Source organism: Ixodes scapularis, unplaced genomic scaffold (assembly GCF_016920785.2).
Source record: "Ixodes scapularis isolate PalLabHiFi unplaced genomic scaffold, ASM1692078v2 PGA_scaffold10__122_contigs__length_95168666, whole genome shotgun sequence".
Taxonomy (NCBI): domain Eukaryota; kingdom Metazoa; phylum Arthropoda; class Arachnida; order Ixodida; family Ixodidae; genus Ixodes; species Ixodes scapularis.
Window position 1 is genome coordinate 86,492,315 of NW_024609836.1, and position 20,223 is coordinate 86,512,537.

The 20,223-nt window shown below is 50.0% G+C and overlaps 1 pseudogene; it reads left to right on the forward strand.

Moving 5' to 3' along the window:
• Window positions 1-725: 725 nt before the first annotated feature.
• On the forward strand, window positions 726-18,109 carry LOC120845783 (annotated as a pseudogene).
• Window positions 18,110-20,223: the final 2,114 nt, after the last annotated feature.

Here is a 20,223-nt window from a genome sequence, read left to right on the forward strand (position 1 = left end):
AAGTGTTTAGTGCTTTACTAACTTCACGACAGGCTAGTTTTGAAAAGTGTGAACTCGCCGTTCATTTTTTAATCAGCCGTGTTGTATCGATCTCCATGTATTCTCCCATAGGGCGGGCCGCCTCCTGGAACCCTGAGTACCACGTGACTCGCGCCGAGCCGCTCTGTCGGCCATGTTGTCGGCAAAACACGGAGTTCAAAGGATTGCGCTACTCTGCTCCGTAGGAGCTATATAGTGCTCTAGGGGCAAGAGGCCTCTAAGAACTCCGGACGCGACCGAGACGCAGGCACTGGCAGGCAAGTGGGTGGCGACCGGATCTGGATATCGCGGGACGCGAGGCCTAAGGGCCTACTTTGTGTTTAGCGTTGGTCTTAACGTGCGTTTGTAAATATTTGTATAATGTCGCGTGTATTTGTAGTTTAGATTAAGTGTTTTGTAGCGTTGTGTTTTGTTGTACGAATAAACTGGGAGCGGAATCCCGCTCCCGTGAAAGAACCAGGCTGGACTCGGGTTGTTGACGGACCACGTGGGAAACGGCGAATCGGCGTCGGTACGCAAATTCCTACAAATGGCGCATCAACGTTGGGGCTGGCGAGCCGTAATTACGGTCGCAACGTCCGTCGACGACACTGCGTGAAAGTTCACGCGGGGCGGTCCCCCTGGTTGGCGGGTCTATACCGCGGCACTGTGAAGGTGGAAAGAGCACGTCCAAACAAGTGTTCGGGATGGCCGCGGGTAATTTCGCGCTAACAGATTTAATGTTTTTGGCGGACGTCGCGACGACACAAGCGGAAAAAGAGCGACGGCTCTCGGGGTTGGCGGAGGGGAACGCCGCGGAGATGACCGTAGGGCTGAGTCCGGAAACGCCGACGGTATCGCCAGTAGTGTCTATGCCGCAGAGCACGGAGATGTCCCGTGAATCCACGGCGTTGGTTGCGGCGTTCGCTCAGGCCTTACAGAGCATGCAGAGGGAAACGCCGTCGCCAAAAACCCTCATCCGCATTCCGGTGCCGGAGTACAGCGGACACAGCGATCGAGCTCTGAGCGCGACCGACTTCTTGCTGGAAATCCAGCGATATCGGAAGGCTACCGGCCTGACAGAGAAGGAGACGCTAGGCAGAGTTCTGCCGGTGGCTCTTGTAGGCCCAGCAGCCAGGTGGCATCGCCTTGTGGGCGAGTCAGCCGGAACTCTCGACGAGTTCACGGCCCTCTTCCGACAAGAGTTCTTGCCGGCAGACTACCTGCCAAGAATGCGCAGGGAACTGGATGAAAGAACGCAGGCTCCCGCTGAGCCCTTTGCTGAGTACCTGCGGGCAATGCAGGAACTCCTGCAGATCGCCGATCCGAATGCTACGAACCAGGAGCAGGTCGAGCGGGTGGTGAGGCAGGCGCATCCCACCTTTTCGCGGTACCTGCGTGGGCGCCCATTCGGAAGTCTGAGTGAGCTCGCACAGGAGGCACGCAAGGTTCAGGCCGACATACTGGCGGAGCGCAGGTACCACCTTCCCCCAGCACCAATCGACACGCTCGAACCCCGATGCGCGTGGCACGGGCCGGTGCCACGTGGGTGTCGACGGGGGGAAGCCGCAATGGCGGCGGCCAGCGGGGAGCCGAGCGGGAATCCCTGGGAGCTCACAGATGACGCCTTGGAGCCAGGATCACGCCGAGGAGGGAGCGCGGCCGTCCACGCGGCGGAATTCCGGCCGACCGGCGCACCACGGATCGCCGCAGCCCAGGAGCAGTCTGCCGCCGACCCGCTGCCACAAAGGGGTGAGCGCATCGCACGTCCCACTGGGGAGAGTCCTATCCCAGGTTGGCGAGGCCGCTGCTTTCGGTGCCACGAAATCGGGCACTATAGGCGCGACTGCACAAGGGAGATACCGGGAAACGGAGGAGGCCGCCGATAAAGTTATCGGCGGCGAAACAGACCAACGAGCGGGTCCCCGACACCCCATCGACTGTGTGCGTGCCGACGGCGTATCGAGTCGGAACAGTGACAAGCACCGCGGCCCCATTTATTTCCCTGACGGTGGCGGGAAAGGAGTTCGCAGCTCTTCTGGATAGCGGGGCTAGTGCGTCGCTAATTGGGGACGAGGTCCTCAGGCATCTCCAACAGAAGTCCGTTCGGGTGAGGCATGGGGAGACCACTTTCCAGTTGGCTTGTGGGTCGACGACCTCGAGGGGAGCAGTGCGTCTCGTGGTACGTTGGAATCAACGGGCGCAGAGACAGCGGTTCGTCCATTTGGCCGGGCTGACAGTGCCCATCATTCTGGGACGGGATTTCCTGGCCCACACCGGCATCATCATTGACGTGGCAAGTGGCGGGTACCGAGAGGGGGCACATGCACCCCTTTCAAGTTTCCGAGAGCACTCCATGGGGGCCATGGCGGCAGCGCTGGGAAAAGCGACAGAACAGGAAAGAACCGACCGCGACGACGCCATGAGTCACCCAACTCCGAGCTCCGCCGAGCACTGCGACGGAATGGGCCACCCGTTGGCCAATGCCGATGGACTGTCTCGACCAGAGCGAGAGAGGTTGGCGGCTTTGCTGCACAACTTTGACGAAATGTTCACCGAACAGCCGGGCTGCACTAAGCAGGTGCAACATCGCATTGAAACTGGGGACGCACGCCCTTGGAAGTCCAATCCGCGTCCTGTGAGCCTGGCGAAGCGAAAAGCGATAGATGCCGCAGTCGATGAGCTCCTGAAGTCGGGAATCATTCGCCGGTCATCAGGCCCCTGGGGATTCCCGGTGGTTTTGGTGCCCAAGAAGAACGGAACATCGAGACTCTGCGTCGATTATCGGCGCTTGAACGCGGTGACCGTAAAAGATGCGTATCCATTTCCGAGCATCGAAGAAATCATCTCGAATCTGGGGAAGGCGAAGTATTTCACTACCCTCGACGCAAGCAAAGGCTACCTCCAAGTGGAGATGAGCCCGGGCGACGAAAGCAAAACTGCATTCGTGTGTCACCGAGGCTTGTTCGAGTTCACTCGGATGCCGTTCGGATTAACAGGTGCACCGATGACATTTCAGCGGTTGATCGACGGGGTGCTCGGAGATGCCAAGTGGCAGCACGCGCTCGCGTACCTGGACGACATCATTGTGTACTCGGAAACTTTCGAGGACCACCTTCGTCACCTCGAGGACGTGTTGCGCAAACTGCGGATGGCCGGCCTCACACTTAACCCGACTAAAGCCCAAATTGGAGCTTCTGAGATCAGCTTGTTGGGATTCCGGATCGAGAGAGGAAAAGTTTCCCCCGACGCGGACAAGTTGCGGGCGATCTTGGAGTTCCCAGTCCCTACCGATGTCGGGGGAGTGCGCCGTTTTCTCGGCATGATAGGATACTACCGAGCCTACATCCCGAACTGCGCAGCCATGCAGGCACCCCTCACGCAATTGCTGAGGAAAGCGGCTCCCTGGAGCTGGGAGGCGCCGCAGGAGGAGGCGTTCCTCCAGCTGACCGAGGCCTTGGCGCGTACAGCATCCCTCAAACTGCCAGACCTGAATAGGCCCTTCACGATCCAGACGGACGCCAGCGACCAGGGACTCGGCGCGGTGCTCTTGCAGGAGACCGAGGGAGAGATCCGCCCGGTGGCATTTGCCAGCCGGGCGCTGAACCCGGCAGAGAAGAACTACACGGTGAGTGAGCGCGAATGCCTCGCCATCATTTTTGCTCTTAAGAAGTTCGATCATTATGTCGAGGGGACGGAATTCACGATCGAGACGGATCATATGGCCCTCGCGTGGCTCTCCCGAATCAAGGAACCCGCCGGAAGACTGGCGCGCTGGGCCTTGACACTGCAGAAGTACGAGTACCGAATTCGGTACCGGAAGGGCACGACAAATGTGGTGGCCGACGCCCTCTCCCGCGCACCCGTGGATCCCCCACCGCGCGAGGCAGCAGACTACGGAGGCGGGGCCATCCCCCAGGAGACGGGAAATCCCGCCTCGCGCTCCGCTCCCCACTGTGGCGGCGTCGCGCAGCTGGCTGAGGCGATTACCTCACTGGGACCGGCGTTCAACCGAACGGAACTGTACGAAGCGCAGCAGAGCGATTCGTTTTGTCGCGCTATCTTCGACCGGCTCAGGCAAGAGATGGATCCTGACCAGACGGGCGAAAAGACGCTCCGGCACTCCAGAACACCGAGAGGGCCAAGTGCCATCGCCCAGGAGTCAGACATCGAAGCAGGTGAGCTGGAATCTTACCTGATCGATGGGGACGGCGTCCTGCTGCGCTACTTCCCGGAAGAGAGCGATTCAAGTGAGTCGTTCAAGACCGTGATTCCCCGCGATCTCAGAGTGGCAGCGCTGCGTCACTACCACGATGCGGACGGTCACGGCAGTGCACCGAAGTCGTGGCATAAGCTGCGCCGTTTCGCTACCTGGCCGGGCATGAAGGGGCAGCTGTGCCGTTATGTCCGTAGCTGCGCAGTGTGCCAAGAGCGCAAGCCCAGGGGCGGCAGACCACCTGGCCTGCTCGAGCCCATCGTGAGTACGCGGCCATGGGAGATCGCGGCCTGCGACTTGATGGGACCCCTGCCGCGGTCAAGCGGAGGCTATCAACATGTGTTGGTAGTCACTTGCCACTTCACCGGATTCGTCGAGATGTTTCCAATGCGGAAGGTGACAGCCAAGGGAGTCCTGAGCAGGCTGTCCGAAGTCTGGTGTCGCTACGGGTTCCCCGAGAGACTGGTGAGTGACAACGCCTCGATATTTTGCTCGAAAGTCTTCGCGGCAACCTGCCAGGCCCTCGGGATTAAGCATTGTAAGACTTCGTGTTACCATCCACAAGCAAATGTGACCGAGCGGCGGAACCGCGACATCAAGCCGCTGCTCGGGGCGTATACTCGTAAGCAGCGGGACTGGGATCTGCACTTGGATTCGATTTCGTTTGCATTGCGGTCCAACCTCAACCGCAGCACTGGGTTCACGCCGGCGCTTTTGAACTTCGGCAGAGAACTCTCTACGCCGACCGATGCGGTTCTTCGCCCGCGACAGAGCGCGGCCAGAGCGGTGCCCTCGCACGAGGATTTCGCGACGCCCATAAGAGAGCGACTGTCGCGGGCGCTGGACGCCGCCCGCGGAAACAGGGCTCGCGCGCGGGCGGAGCAGAAGAGCACCGACAAAGCGCACCGCGATGCGCAGTTCGAGGTGGGCGACACCGTTCTGCGGCGAAGTCACGTGCAGAGCGATGCGAGTAAGTTCTTCTCGGCGGCGTTGGCCCCCAAGTGGGTTGGCCCCTTTGTCATCGATTCCAAGAAGTCTCGACTGACATACACGCTGAGGGACCAGAATTCTGATCTCGTCCGCGGGACAGTTCACATCGGCAAACTGAAACCCTTTTTCCCCAGGGAAGGGGATGAGCCGGTCAAGCGGCCGCAAAGGGGCATTCGCGGGCGCCAACAATCTCAGGAGTTCCTGGGACCACCGCGGCACAGCTACAACACGCGTAGCCGGAGGCAACCCGATGGGATCGGAACTTCGTAGAGTGCGTGGCCCGGGAAAGGGAAGAAGAGGGGGGACGATCCGAAATCGGCGTTCCGTAACCCGGGAAAGGGAAGAAGAGGGGGAGCGATCCGAAATCGGCGTTCCCGGCATTTTTTTTGTATTGTTTTTCTTTGTGGGTGGGGGGAGGGTGCCTCGGAACCCTCAGTGTTTGTTTTTCTTGTTTTTGGTTTGAATGTTTTTTTTGTTTGTTTTTTTTGTGTGAGGCGTTGCTGTTGGTGTTGGGGTACTGCTCCCTCGCTGGGCGCTCGCCTTGGACTTTTCCCATCTTGTGCGTCATCGCCCCTGCGGCTACTGCTTCGAGACGCAACTTGGTGTGCACCGAATGGTCCTGTCTGGGAGAGGATGAAAGGAGGAGTCGCCGTTTGGACAAACACCAGCCTGGGCTGAACTCCTCGTCTTCGGGCGGCGTACTCCCCGGCCGGAACCACAGCTCGGGGAGCCTCGTTGGACGTCCGCGACGCCACACAGGACGCCGAGGTGCAGTTCTCAGTGACATTGGACTTCCAGCCCCACAGCGCTCCGGGAGGGCTGTCGCAGGTGGGTCACAACCACAGTCCCTCTCCAGTGCACCACTTCCTGGGGGGGGCCAGTCTCATGGTGGCCAGGCACACTGCTCAAGGACCCCGTTGCCCCGGAGGTTGCCGCCAAGCCGAAGTCGGCAAAGTCTACTGTGAGGTGTGCGGTGGCCGCGCACCCCAGGTCTCGGGCGAACTGATGGACCTCAGTGAGGACGACCCATGGGACCAGCGGTGTGTGTGTGCGTGTGGGGGGTCTCCAGGCCAAACCAAGCGACGGTGTTTTCAGCAGCCTAGCCGTACGTCTGAATTCCGGCGTACTTCGATTTTTAGGAGAGGGGAGTATGGCGCACCGTGAATTCACGAGGGCGCCCATCAAACCATTCGGCCAATCTTGGCCGCGACACGATCACATGGTCGTGTTGCCGCGGGGTCGATCGGGATCTCGAATTCGGCTCCCGACGCGCCGCTTTCTCTCCTAGCCACTGGAGGGCGCTGCAGGCGCCCCCGTGGCAGGCGAGAAGAAACCTCCTCGCCCAGCGATGGGGCAGGGGGCAAGAGGCCTCTAAGAACTCCGGACGCGACCGGATCTGGATATCGCGGGACGCGAGGCCTAAGGGCCTACTTTGTGTTTAGCGTTGGTCTTAACGTGCGTTTGTAAATATTTGTATAATGTCGCGTGTATTTGTAGTTTAGATTAAGTGTTTTGTAGCGTTGTGTTTTGTTGTACGAATAAACTGGGAGCGGAATCCCGCTCCCGTGAAAGAACCAGGCTGGACTCGGGTTGTTGACGGACCACGTGGGAAACGGCGAATCGGCGTCGGTACGCAAATTCCTACATCCCCTCCCCCCCCCCCCCCCCCCCCCCCACACCCACACACACGATTTCTTTTTTTTCTTTTTTTTTTTTACATGTTGAGCAGCGCAGGGTCATTGGTCCTTGGAAAGTGGCACCGTAACTATCTTTCAAAACACAGACCGTTGTCAAAAGGAGTCTTAGCGCTTGTCTTGTCAAAGTTGATTCAGGGCAACAGGTCATTGCATATTCGGGGCACGACAAAAGCCATTCTTTTTGGTTTCCTGTTCGGATCATTCGATTTGTGATTTAGAGAAACGAGAGGGTATGTTTTTGTAGCACTGAAAGCTATGTACCATAGAGATTGTATGAAATAGGGAATAGGGGCAGTTGAAACTTCTCTGTTACCTCCTTAACCACTCCACCTCGCGCGGCCGCGGGATAGATTGATGGAATAGGATAGGATGACTACGAGCTTCCTAGCGGCTGCCTCCGGGAGTTTATTGATTTTAAGGTAGTGATGTTTATTGAAGCAACATATGTGTGCGACTTTTGTTGTAGGACAAATTAGTGTTGCCAAATGAAAATGGCACAAACGCCAGATTCAACTGAAAAACAACTTTAATTGACACAACACGTTTTGGCACGTTGACACGTTTTATTTTTCATCTGGGATACGTTTACATCCCGTTATTATTTATATATTTATTTTATAAGAAAACGCTGCGAAATTAAACTTCGAATTTCGGAAAATTAGAAATGAAACAAATATAAACTCCGAATAAATTCCGAATCTTCGGCAAAAAATAAACTCCGAAAAACACCTTCCGAATTTGACGAAAAATAAACTCCGAAAACATCAAACCTTAGATATAGGCCACACTTTCAACAAAGTTCACTCTGACGATGCGGGCGTTCACATCCGCATGGCGCATCCCATCCCCGTCTTTCATATATTACGAAAGATGTCGTAGGGGTTCCAACCGTTGTTTTCGACTGGCAGGAAGCGAATTCTTCGCGCAGTTATGGGTAACTCAATTTTAAGAGTGTGTTGGAGGATGTCCCAGTAAAAGATGGCTTCCCAACATCCGCTGAATACATGCTCTATGGTTTCAGGCTTTTTAAAGAAAATGCAATTGGTAGACCACGGTCCAAATAAGCCTCCTTCCTCCAGCCATGTCTTTACTGCCAGTGCGCCGCAGTGTAATCTAAAAAAAAAGAATTAACGGCGGGCTTTACCGGCATTCTTTTAACTCTTTTGAAAACGTCCAAGGTGGGGCTATCTGGGTATAAGGACCTGTACAGGGGGTGGTTGGCATTAGGGCCTCCACTAAATCCATATACAGTTTCCTTTGTGAAACCGAACCCAAATACTCTAAAGAAAAACGCATTTTTAACAATTTTAATGAAAGCACCACTCCACGCAAATAACGCTGGACATTCGAGCACATTACGTTACTTGACGACACTACGAACTCAGGCAACGAGTTCCGTAATCGCATCTGAATAACACTGCGTAAAAAATAAATCTGCCTGATCGCGCAGAAACATAAACTTACATACAATATGCTGAATAAACAATTGAGACAAGCTTAGCCCCCCCCCCCCCCCCCCCCCCCCCCCCCCCCGAACTGATCAAAACAAGTTCGTCGGAGCTGCGTGCGCTCCCAGGCTAAACTCCAGACGAAGGCTGCGAATTCTCTGTGCAGTCTCCGCATGTTGATACGCGACATGGACAAAAATTGCAACACATACCATATTTTGAAGTCAAGAACAGGTTACAGACAGTGGCAGGCGCAAACATTCACAAATCCCGCCCCTTCCAATTCTCCGCTTTCGTTCTCCCCCTCTCCGTGTCATCGTTTCAATATGGCACAGTATCTCGGCAATGGTCTAGCAACATGACGGAGATACTTCGCCGACAAGGTCGTCCACTGAACATTTAAGAAATCATTAGGTGTGGTGTCCCAGTTCCCGTGCCAGAACCCTGTGCATTTACTCCAGTTAATTAACCACCCGATTTTGCACAATAAGACGAAGCAGTGCTGACTACCTCGCACAAACTATTCTGATCAAACAAAAAAAAAAAATAAACGGGAGTATCATCTACGTATGAATAGACTTTCACCTCGCTTGAGTGTAGTCAACGTTACTAGAATACTCACTTGGGAAACTGTCATAGGAGCCTGCATTAAAAACAAAAATGGCGCCGTTCAGTACTCGAGAACCAAACTAAACGCGATAGCAACGCCGCCATTTCTCCTGCAGCGGTCACTCCGGGAACTGCATGGCTACACTAGGGTATACACTCCGTGCGACGCGACTGGCGCGCCGCCGCGCGGCCGGTACCGAAGGTAGGCAGTGAGCACCGCAGAGAAAACGAAACCGAAACCACGCCGCGTACGTTGGTACGCGTTGAAGTCGGAGTGGTGCTGTTGCGCTGGGTTCACAGCATGAAGTGCTGCCTGTGCTGCGTCATTAAGTGCTTCAATAGTTATGCGTCGTATCTCGTGGAGACAAAGTTTCACAGTTTTTCACCTCGCCGATGTTTTGTGGGACAGCGACAACGATGGAGCCGTGCCCTACGACGCGAGAAATTCGGTGTCCCGATCATGTCTGCCACTGTGTCGGCACGGCTGACATATTCTACACTGCCACTTTGCGCTCTGCGTTTGTTTTCGTACCAGTAACGCCTACATGTGTCAGCGCCGATGGGACGAACTGAAATGCCATCCCACACTCGCGGGTATGCAGTGCCAATTTCGTTGGAGGAATGCCCTCTAAAGAAGTTTCGTCCCCATCGTACGTGTCGATGATATTTCCGGACAAATATGGCACGCAATCTGCACTTCATGAAGAAAGATTTGAACGGTAAAAAAAGTGACAAATATAAATCTAAAGAAAACAACCACGAACCTCGAAATGACTGGAGAATCGGCGTTTGAGTATGGAAGTTTATGTGGTCTGCTTTCTTTCTTGATCAGCCTCCTTTTGGGTGTGGAAACACTGACACCCCGAGTTCTGTAGACAACAATTTTTTTTTCTCGGCTTTAGAGCCACCTATCGCAAAGTGGTTCGAACTGGAAGTACCGTCCACTGGTCCCTTCCTACCTGTAAAGTGTGCACCTCCCACGATGAGTGATATTTTCTGACAGCCTTTGACGGTCAAAGCCAGTTCCCATTTAGTTACGCCGCCCAAACTAAATTTCCACCTGGTTTCGCTATGGCAACTATTTTTGTTATAATAAGTGTTGTGCCAAGTGACGGTCATGTCAAAGTACCTGTGGGCAGAAAATCAGCTCCTCGCACAACAGGTTATCACACAACAGCTGACCGCAAAAGCCCTTGGCGGAAAAACCGTGTGTTGGCCGACAACTTCGTTTTCTCGGCTTTGGAACCACCTTTCGTAAAGTTGTTTCAATTGGAAGTACAGTCCACTAGTCCCTTTCTACCTCTAAAGTCTCCACCTCCCCCGACCAGTGGTATACTCTTGACAGCCTTTTCATGGTCAAAACCGGTTCCCATTGAGTTACGCCGCCCAAACCAAATTTTCACCTGGTTTCCCTATGCCACCTTTTTTTTTTTTGTATGATAAGTGCTGTGTCATGTTACTGTCAAGTCCAAGCACCTGTGTGCCCAAATCTGCACTTTGCACAGCCCGCTATAACACAACATTTTGGGTTCAATATTGGATATACCGACAGCTTTATTTCTTCATTCGTTAGAAACAACTTTCACACCTGCTGTCTTAATGAAACTTGGCACACTTCGTGCAGAAACTTAGTGGACATCTCACTCGCCTCCAATATCATCGTTCCAGCAGTCCTACGTTTACAGCGACGAGCGAAATAAATTTCCCACTCAAAGCAATTATGGTGGCGGCCGTCTTGCTTTTCGGAAAATTGCTCCAACGCCTTTTTTGGCCGCAACTAGAGAAATTCCCCCGAATAACGACTAAAACTCAATATATAAGAAGAGAACAGCTAAATGCCCTTCTTAGGTCTGCCCCAGCATTCACGCAACGTCACCCTCAACGTATCGGCTCAAAAAGCAAAAGTTTCGTCCGTGCGCGCTTCCGCCGCCACAGCTTGGCATGCGAAAAGGCGCCGCCGGCTGCTGAACGCGCCTCACGGTCGAACGCCAGCTCCTCCGCTAGCGGCGCTGCGCGCGTTTTTCAAAGCGCCCCCTATAGTTCCCGCACGGAGTGTATTGGTATCACATTCGATAGCGTTCGCTGTTATTGTTCGATTTTGGCTCTGATCGGCCATTTTGGCGCCGAAACGTACACAATGGCAGGGGTTTCAGGGCTGCCAACCCCCCTCTCCCAAGCGGACGCGCCGCAATTGATCACCGAAGTTAGGACGCGCTACCTGAAATCAACGGTGAGACAAGGTTGTATAAAAACAGTATTAATTGTAACGCAAAAACCTTGTAAACTAAAGATTTTATGAAAACATCACGCTCCTATTATTCTGTACTAATCTCCAAAAAAAAATTTCCTACAAAAAGAGCTTTTTTCGTTTGTTTCTACGCAAAAACATGCTCTCTAAAAGCTCACTCTTGGCACAGTAAAGAAAAAAGATTGAGCAGCGAACTTGGTGCCTCGAGCCCGGGAGTTAGGTACTCTTGGAAGCAGTAGCTTTCATGTTTCAGCTCGTCGCTAAAGGGTGGCGCTGTTATCGTATTTAGTTTGGTATCGGTGGACGCCAGCGGTCCAGGTTTCAAGGGTGAGTTTCCCAATTCAGTGTTTTCGTAACGTTGAGTGTTGTTTACAACCCCAAATATTAGCATTTCTGACGATCCTTAAACAAAACGGTTCAAAGAAAATGGCAAAAAGTAAGGGCGAAAACGGGCAACGTTGTCGCACGGAGGACCGAACTTCGACGTTTTCCTTTACACTTCTGTTCACTATGTAGAACAACCCCTGTACGACATTTTTACACCCTTAATTATAATAGAGCCAGCATTTGCATGTGCCAAAACACTAAAAAAGTGCCTGATGTGACACACAATCAAAAGTTGTGTCTAGGTCGAGCTGCGACATTGCGACTCGTCCCTCGGGAGCGTTACAACCTTCCAAAATGCATCTCGCAACATGAACGTTCTTGCCAATAATTCCGCTCCTTTCTGCCGCATGTCTGGTGCGACCCTACAAGGCATTGTATGACACTCTGTTATCGTCTGGCTAAAACCTTCACATAAATTTTGCAATCCACACCGACACACAGCGCTTCTGCATTTCTCCGTTCGACCCGAACGGCTCCGGAAAGCCTCGGGTGAGGTTACCCGGCTCAGGCACCGCTGGATCGTCGGCAGACTTTGCCGCGTGCTTACATCAGTTTCGCGCAATATCCATTGCATAATGTTGGATAATATCCTGGCAATCCAACTACAGCACAAGGGACACTGATGTCTCGTCTGGCAGCCGTAGTGCCTCGCGATTGCACCGCTTCACGCCATCAAGAGGTAACCCTCCGCCCGAGGGTTGAAAAGAATAAGGCGCAGGACGACACAAGGAGACCGAACAGGAGACGGCGCACAACAGAACGACATGGGACCAGAGGCCTGGACAGACGCCGACATCGCGTCTTCATCATTATTCGGAATTCGGCCAAATCTTAACTAAATAAAACGTTAGTGTTCTTGCCAACCGTTCCAGACCAGCTTAACTACCGAGTCGAGTCTGGAACAACCCAAGACGTTACATATTTTATCCACCGCGTCCCGACAAAAGATAAGGCAAAACCAAATGTAAGTGTGCGCTTTATTTCGCACAACGTCCGTAACAAGGTACTTAGACAACGAAATAACACAGGCTAAGCACATATGATTTCGGTTTTGATCACTCGGGACTTGTGTACGTGAAAGAACGTTTGTGCCCAGACAACAAAGTGTTGCTTGAGAAGGCTACTGAAGGCAAGAAGGCCAACAACTGGAGATTCCTGTGGGTATCTCAGGGAAAAATATAATAATAATAATAATAATAATAAGTTTTTATTTCTCATCAATGATGAAGGGGAGGCCGGAGAAAAAAGCTGCAAAGGAACAGCTTGACGAGTCTCCGGCCCCCTACAGTGGCAAGACAGACGGCAGCAGAACAACGAACAAGTTATAAAACAGGGAAGGGAAATAAAGATTGAAATACAGTGGCTTGACAGTCATTCATGATTACATTTTTAGCAAGGACAGTACAAATTTCACATGTATTCAGCTAAGGTCCAAATCATAACTTATGAGGCTGTTGAGTAAGAACGGTAGGGTGTGTTTGAGCATTTGCTTACCATAATTTGTTCTGTGAGGGATCATCTTCCAATACTCAGTGTGACGAGTGGGATACGCCTGAATATTTTTGGTCAGTGCTGAAAGTTCAGCTAGAAAGCGAGAATTCCTTTTTTCTTCGTTTTTAAAACTAACGTTTAACCTGTAATTATATAAATTATGTGCAGTAATAATTGCAAAGCGCGTAAAGAAGTCTGCAGTATGAGAGTCATACGGAGCGTTACATATAATTCTGATTATTTTCTTTTGAAGTAAAAATATCTTACCTAAATTTGTTGACGTGGTCGTGCCCCATACGAGGTGACAATAACTTAAGTATGAGTAGAAAAGGGAGTTGTATCTAAGTAGTCGCACAGAAATTGGCAAGACAGAGCGATTTCGATTAACCAACCCGACGATACAAGATAACTTACTGACAACGTGATTTACGTGGCAGTCCCACGACATGTTTTCAGAAAAAAGAACGCCAAGCGTTTTAAAAGAACACACAATGTCAATAGGTGACGCGTTTAAGATAAGGCTAGTATTGTACGAGACTTCTTTATTTTTAGGACGAAACAATGGCTTTCGTTTTGCTTGTGTTAATTTTCAGCGAGTTTTCATTTGCCCATGCATTTAATTTTGATAATGTTTTATTTGCAAGACTGATAAGTAAGTTTGGCTCGTCGGCAGAAAAAAATAAGCTCGTATCGTCAGCATACATAACAAGTTTAGCTTCTTTATCTATGTTAACTATATCATTCACATATATGTTGAATAGAAGCGGACCTAATATACTACCCTGGGGAACACCGGAAGTAATTGGTTTGACCAAAGAAGAAAGACCACTTAAGTGCACATATTGGTGTCGATGTTTTAAAGAATGATGAAGAAGGCGGAAAAATCTGGCGTGGAGCAAATCAGCAATGCAGCAGATTGTATAGCTGAAACAAACGTTGTCTATATTTAGATGTCACACGGCATAGTTTTGCAAAGTTTTCGTTCTTCTGAAATAAATCATTATAAATCATTCATCAAGGGCATAGACCCTCGATAAAATGTTTCCACCTATATACACAATCTGACAAAAACAAGATTGTTAAACTTGACAACTTTTTACCCAGATAGGTTTTTTTGTGTGTCATATTGTTCTCTGGGAATTGGCACTTTGATGACATAAAATTTTTTAAAATTACCTGGGTACACCACTCATAATTTGAAGAGCGCGAGGTCCAGAGGTGGAGGCGTATTTCAATGCTGATTGCGAGCCCATTCTCGAGTACTGGGTGATTCCACGTCAATTCATGCAATGATGGTCCGGGTCATATTTTAGATATTTTTGTTAAAAATATATGTGAAAGCCATGTTTTTGGGAGGAACATTCAGCTAGATATGAACGCCGTAACAATTTTTTTCGCCGAGATATAAAATAGAGAAGCTTAAGGCGTGGAAATTGAGAAGATTTCACAATGCTACTTTGCACAGTCGTCATTTCCTTATCGAACCTTTCACGGCACCATAACTTTTTTAATAGGTTTTACAAAGGTCATACAACACATACATAAAAAATTAAAGATATCCATAAAATATTTCAATGCAAACAAAAATACCAAACATGGCACAAAAACGCGTTTTAGAAACATATTCACAATTTTTTTGCAAAAAAACCATCTTTCATAATACTTCACAAAACATGTCAAAATGCGCGTATTTAAATATTCTTTACGAATATATAAATATAATATGCCCATCCTTAAACATATTTTTGTTATCAACGCGGAAATTCGGCTGATTTCTCAAAATGTGGCAAGATTGGGCGTCGATATTTAAAAAACTCCATCTTTCATTTTCTTTAAACTCCCCTTGGCACTTTGCAGTCACTTGAACTAACCTGTGATGGCAAAAGATTGAGTAACATATGACCTCCAAGCGGGAAAAGCTACGACAAACCTTCACTCGGAGCGAGCCGACGTCTTCGTCATAGCGGCTTTGCCGCACAGCACCAAACGTTTTGAGCGTTAGTTATGGCATGTATTTTATATTATTAATTTTTTTTTTCATAAGGGCTGAGTATTAGTGACGCGAAAATGGACTTTGAGCTGGAATACCATAAATTAGCTTACAATTCACAGGAACAAAACGGCCCCACTGTGCGAATTCGCTAACTATGCATAGATAAGCTTAAAACTCTCAGTTATGCGAGTAGCCATGTATACATCCGGCCTCTCGGCATATGATGACTTCCACAGATGAGAAGCCTGGATTCCTCTCACAGGTTTTATGGTGGTCCACTCTGCTTGCTTTACCGCACGAAACTCTCGAACCCGTTCCACAGACAGGTGGAACATGCAGACATTTGTTACTTTTTTACGTAGCACTTCCACAAAGTCTTTAGCGGTGGCAATCGTTAAGTTGAGCGAAGATCTCGCTCAACTCAACGCAAGCGAGGAACTTGGTGAGCGTTGGTTCTTCCACCTACTTCATCACAAGCGCTTTCTCCGTGTCCAGTGGCTGAAAAGATCCATCTTGCCGAAGAGTGCGGCTTCCGAGACAATTCGTGGAATTGGAAGCGATTCTTGAAATGCGCCGCCGCTCCGTCTGATACAAAAATTATTTAAAAAAAGACTGGGAAATGAACATTAACATACTCTTTTATGGCCTATGTGGCTAGAAGAGCGTGAGCTGTGTCATGTTTCGTGTACCATCGGTGACAACGGCAAAGCTTTGCGTGCCTTGCGTGGACGTAACCACACTTGTGGAGAGAGACACTTGAGTTTTTTTTCAATGAAAACTCTGCACTTCCGTTGGAAAGAGTACTGTCCATTTTCCCGCAAAATCGAAGTAGAACATCACTGCCTTGGGTGGTAAGGCGGTTCTTGTGTCATGTATCAGGCTTCGTTCAAGGTCAAGGATGTAAGAATGCCTCATATACTTTTCGCTCTCCTATTGCCGCAGGAAGGCAGAAGTGTCCATAACCTTTTTGACGAGTTCGCCAGCGTCCCATAACGCGAAACAGATCTCTTGGTCTTCGTCGAGATGAAGCGACTGCAGCGGGATGCTCTGCGTTTTTGGGCACTTTTCGCAACGGCGCAGAAAGCAATCGTTCTGTGGAGCGCAGAAGAGGTAGATGCGCTTGAGGTCGTCTTCGGTAAATGTCTTCTTTGGGGCATTTGTTATTGCCGTTAAAAGCAACTGAAAATTCACGCAATATATGCATGCGCACACCTCGTGCTCCGGACTTTTTTTTTTACCCATTTTGGTCGTAGGGAATAAAATTTGGAGATGCCTAGTTCGGGTTGGGGATGGTCCTTCCTAAACAGCTGGTAAGCTTCCTTAATAGAGCGGGTCATAAACCTTTTTACGACTTTGAACATGTCGTTGATCATGGCTTTGACGACTTCCTTTTTGTCGGGGCTTTGAACAGAGCATGCGAGGTCATCGCGTGTGTAGTACTCAATTGCAACCCCCCCGTCTTCGGCATTCGCCTTTTTCCCCATGTAGGGATCAGGGGTTGCCCAAACACCACCTTTGCGCTTCAGTTTTCATGTTTGATCAATCATGTAGGCAGTCGCACCCGACACCAGACGCAATATTGTTTTCTTCAGGATGATTGATGGCAGAAGCAAGTACAATCGCTTGCGTTCCTGGTGAGAACTACATGCCTTCAGCACTTCGCAAAACGCGTCAAACCACTCTGCGCAGTGCTCACAACTGTCTTCGAGTTCGAGAGTTTCGTGCGGTGAAGCAAGCAAAGTGGACCACCGTAAAACCTGTCAAAGGAATCCAGGAAACTCTCCAGGAAACTAATCTGTGAAAGTCAGCATATGCCGAGAGGCAAGATGTATACATGGCCATTCGCGCAACTGAGAGTTTTAAGCTTATGTATGATGCATAGGTAGCGAATTTGCAGAGTGGGGCCGTTTTATTCCTGTGAATTGTAAGCTAATTAATGGCATTCCAGCTCAAAGCTCCTTTTCACGTCACTAATACTCACCGTGTATAAAAAAAGAATTTTAATAATATAAAATACATGCCATAACTAACGCCCAAACGTTTGGTGCTGTGCGGCAAAGCCGCTATGACGAAGACGTCGGCTCGCTCCGAGTGAAGGTTTGTCGTAGCTTTTCCCGCTTGGAGGTCATATGTTACTCAATCTTTTGCCATCACAGGTTAGTTCAAGTCACTGCAAAGTGCCAAGGGGAGTTTAAAGAAAATAAAAGATGGAGTTTTTTAAATATCGACGCCCAATCTTGCCACATTTCGAGAAATCAGCCGAATTTCCGCGTTGATAACAAAAATATGTTTAAGGGTGGGCATATTATCTTTATATATTCGTAAAGAATATTTAAATACGCGCATTTTGATATGTTTTGTGAAGTATTATGAAAGATGGTTTATTTGCAAAAAAAATGGTGAATATATCTCTAAAACGCGTTTTTGTGCCATGTTTGATATTTTTGTTTGCATTGAAATATTTTATGGATATTTTTAATTTTTTATGTATCTGTTGTATAACCTTTGTAAAACCTATTAAAAAAGTTATGGTGCCGTGAAAGGTTCGATAAGGAAATGACGACTGTGCAAAGTAGCATTGTGAAATCTTCTCAATTTCCACGGCTCAAGCTTCTCCATTTTATTTCTCAGCGAAAAAAATTGTTACGGCGTTCATATCTAGCTGAATGTTCCTCCCAAGAACATGGCTTTCATATATATTTTTAACAAAAATATCTAAATTATGACCCGGACCATCATTGCATGAACTGACGTGGAATCACCCTACTGTGGGGTTAATGAGGATTATGAGGTCCCCCTTCTGGAAACAAGTACCATCGCCTCCGGCGGAGGTGACGGTACTTGTCTTAACATTTTAAAAAACTCAATCCCAAGCGAGAAAATAGCAATGAAAAAGGAAACAAGCCTGCAGACGGCAGGAAATAAATACTAAAAGACCCAATGCAGGTCATGACAACTGCGACGACATTTGTTAAGGCGACTAATTCATCCTTGCCCTACAAAATGAACTGAGAAAGGCGAAAACGGAGCTGTTGAACCTTACAATTGAGGTGTCGGAAGCAAAAACAAAGCAGAAGCAAGACGAAGGGACTGATGAAAAAAGAAAACAGATATGTGGTGACGCACTATCCCCAACATTTCGGCGTATAGCCCTCGCCTCGTCGTCGACTGCCTCGGCGAAGCACGGCCGCGCGCTATGCTGCGTAGCTCGAAGACTTGCAACCTAGGCACGCGATGCACCGGAACGTTGGTCGACTACCGCTGCCAAGGCAATAAACCGTCCGTTCTTTTTCAATGTCGGGATTTGTTCTTCACCACGACACAGTATCCCACATCTGGTGACCCGGAAAACGGACACAACACGCCGCCACGACCGACTCATTGACGCGACAACGGGACTTTCTTCGCTAGGCCAGCGTGCGACCACCCACTAGCCTAACATTAAAGTACCTGGTGTGGGAAACCTTTCGCCGTACCGCGCCATACTTGTCAAATTTCCCGGTTTAACGCGACCCAGCGGGCTGCCATGGGATGTGCGACACACCACTGTACACCACATCCGAAACACTCCGGGCCCTCCGGTTTTCTGCCACGCTCGTCGCCTTGCTGCGGATCGCTTGCGCATCGCCAAAGCAGAGTTCGAGTCCATGGTCCACAACGGAATCACCCGCCGATCCGACAGCCCATGGACCTCGCGGCTCCATCTTGTCCCGAAGAAGACTGAACGCTGGCGACCTTGCGGGGATTACCGCGCCCTCAACGCTCGCACCATCCCCGACAGATACCTCATTCATCACATACAGGACTTCGCCCACCGTGTCCATGGCTAACACGTCTTCTCCGTGCTAAATGTGGTGAAGGCCTACACGCAGACACCCGTACACCCAGATGACATCTCCAAAACCGCGATCATTACACCCTTTGCGCTTGTTCGAGTTTCCCTTCATGAGCTTTGGCCTGAGGAACGCAGGACAAGCCTTTCAAAGTTTCATCGACAAAGTCGTCCGCGGTCTCGACTTCTGTTTCGTCTACCTTGACGATATATTAATCTTCTCCCAAAACGCCGAAGACCACCACAGGCACCTTCGCCTACTCTTCCAACGACTTGATGACCCCGGCCTGCTCGTCAATATCCAAACGAGCACACTTGGCGCCCCCATTGTCAACTTCCTCGGTCACGAAATTTCATCAGCAGGAACTGGACCCTTGCCTCACCGCATCTCAGACCTGCAAAATTATCGTCAACCCTCCTCCGCTAAGACCTCCGTCGTTTCCTCACCACGCGTCATGCATAATCTTAAGAAGGTGGCCGCTCGGTATAATGTACCCGTGGTTTCCACTACAACCAATAAGCTATCGCGGCTGTGCCGTAGGATTAACGATCCCAGTGATTTTACATATCTTCGCAAAACCAGGCACCGCACCAAATACACAGAATGCACCATGGAAGTAGTGAATGAAAAACCCATTTCATGTGGATCACGTTATATCGGCCAGACAGGCAGGTGCTCCAATGATCGTGCGCGCGAGCACGCAGGGGCCGAGCAAGCTACCCCGTTGGGGCACCTTGCCACTCACTGCAGTCGTTGCCCATACGCCCCGTCATTTAGTGACAGCAGGTTTTTGGCTAGGTACCGAGATAAAATTTCTAGAGAGCTTTATGAAGGTTTCGAAATCAAAGCAAGGCGAGATACGTGAATAAGTAACAGGTCACTGCCTTTATCGGCAAATGAGTATTCTTTTCTGTTACGGGAGTTACACCGGAACTAGCCGCGACTGTTTGTTTGGCATTTGAGTAGATTTCCTTCCCTTGTGTTTTTTGGCTGTTACCTACGTCTCCAGTGCTACCTTCGTGAATTGAACATCTGCTGAACTCATCGAAGTGCGCTCGTCTCCGATGCGAAGCTGTGTAATCGCGGTCTGCTATGCTTTTATAGCTGGCCACAAGAGCAACGCAAGTGATTACCAGGCACTCCTAAACCCTGAAGGTATGCCACACCGCCCTGCACTGAAACAACCAATCACTGGCCCTCATTTGATATGTTCAGCCAGTGAGAAGGGTGTTGGGATTCATGATCAAATTATGTTTTTATAAAAGAATTCAACTAATTAGCATATCCCTGTGT